A 2,179-nucleotide genomic window follows, 5' to 3' on the forward strand; every position below is an offset into this window, starting at 1 on the left:
GTAAGTTCATTTCTATTTTTGTGACTATTGACCTATTTGAACTTATCTATCATTTTTTTTCTATATTTTCAGCTTTTCATGTATTCTCTTTTTTTTTTTTCTTTCTTCTTTTAGACTGACTTGGATTTCAACATTTCATCCCGCAACCTCTACTCTTTCAGAAATTATTCCCGGTTTTGTCGTTTACTTGGTGGTTATCCTTAGACTATTAACATGCTCTAAAAATCAGGATGCTGGTAGGAAATTAATCGCTTATATGAGAACATTTCAATAACGGGCGTCTTCTCTGAGGCACAGTCAGGGTTTAGCTGGGTTTTATAAGGAACAGTAATCGATCATTGTCACACTTGGGTTTGAAAGGTCAAGGAAAGGAGAGTGGTTTCCAAACCCACAAAGGGTAGAGATAGCTGTGAGAGCTTTAAAAGAGGGTGTCTTGGGCTGGGCATGGTGGCTCACCCCTGTAATCCCAGCACTTTGGGAGGCCGAGGGGGGCAGATCATGAGGTCAGGAGATCAAGACCATCTTGGCTAACACGGTGAAACCCCGTCTCTACTAAAAATACAAAAAATTAGCCAGGCATGGTGGCGGTTGCCTGTAGTCCCAGCTGCTCAGGAGGCTGAGACAGGAGAATAGCTTGAGTCGGGGAGGCGAAGGTTGCAGATCGCACCACTGCACTCTGGCCTGAGCGACAGAGCAAGACTGTCTCAAAAAAAAAAAAAAAAAAAAAAAAGAGGGTGTCTAAAAAAACCGGCCTTTGGAGAGAAAAGAAGCCACCTGGGATGACCCAGCAGAGGGAGCCCGGGAGTACATCCCTCTTCCTCACTCCCTTCTCACCTTCAGTGCCTCCCAGAGCAAACCCAGGAAACAGGCACAAGGGCCAGTCTTCCTGCCCAGAGCGGGACACGCCTGAGAGGATAACTGAAGAGGTCGAGCACACAAACATATCTGAAGCTAAAGTAAATCCACCACTCCACTCTCTCCCGAATAAAACAGGAATCCTAGAGCACATCAGTCCGACCACTTCATTGTAAATTAGTATAATATTGTTGTCAGCCTTTTACTTGCATTTTAACCCTCAAACTTCACATTGTTCCTTCTTTTACTCATTTATTGCTTTTTGCACCCTAAGCCAATGGCTTTCTTTCTCATACTCCTTCAAGAGTTCTTTCAGTGAGGGCCTGGTGGTTGCGAATGCCTTCAATTTTTGTTTGTTTAAAAATGTCTCTATTTTGTCCTTATTTTGTAATAAAACTTAGGCAAACCAAATAATTTGAAAGTGACAGTTATTTTCCCTGAGCCCTTTGCAGATATTATTACAATTGTTTCTGGGTAACAGTTGTAATAATTAATGTCTTTTAGTGAAGAATTAAAAGACATTAAAGTCTTTTAATGAAGTCAGCGCTGGTCTAATTGTTATTCCATTGTAGGCAGTCTGTCTTCTCTCTTCATCTGCTTTTAAGATCTTTGTCTTTTTCCTTTCAGCTGTTTAACTACAGCTTTCAGGTTTCTTTTAAAAAATCTATCAGTTTTTTTTTTTAACTTCTCAGCCATGCTTTTCTTAAATATTCCCTCTTCTCCGCTTTCCCTATTCTTTCACTTCTGGAATGTTGATGAGTGTGTTTTAGACCATTGTTTCCCATTTACTATCTCTCTTAACTTCTCTGACGTATTTACCATTTTGTCATCTCTTAGTGCCATATCCTAAGTACTTTCAGATTTCTTTTCTAGCTTACCAATTCCCTCTAAACTGTATCTAATCTGCTGCTTGAATTGTCTATTAACTTTATAATTTCATTGACTGATTTTTCATTTCTAAATCTTGTATTCTCTCATTGGAGAAAATCAGTCTTTTTGCGTGGTGGCTCCTGTTTGTAATCCCGGCACTTTGGGAGGGCAAGGTGAGTGGATCACCTGAGGTCGGGAGTTCGAGACCAGCCTGACCAACATGGAGAAAACCCTTCTCTATTAAAAACACACAAAATTAGCCATGTGCGGTGGCACATGCCTGTAATCCCAGGTACTCGGGAGGCTGAAGGCAGGGGAATTGCTTGAACCTGGGAGGTGAAGGCTGCAGTGAGCCGAGATCGCACCATTCCCAGCCTGAGCAACAAGAGTGAAACTCCATCTCAAAAAAAAAAAAAAAAAAAAAAAAAAAAAAAAAAAAGAAAAAAAAAAAAAA

The sequence above is a fragment of the Rhinopithecus bieti genome, unplaced genomic scaffold (genome assembly GCF_001698545.2).
Source record: "Rhinopithecus bieti isolate Rb0 unplaced genomic scaffold, ASM169854v2 scaffold_28295, whole genome shotgun sequence".
In the NCBI taxonomy this organism is placed as follows: domain Eukaryota; kingdom Metazoa; phylum Chordata; class Mammalia; order Primates; family Cercopithecidae; genus Rhinopithecus; species Rhinopithecus bieti.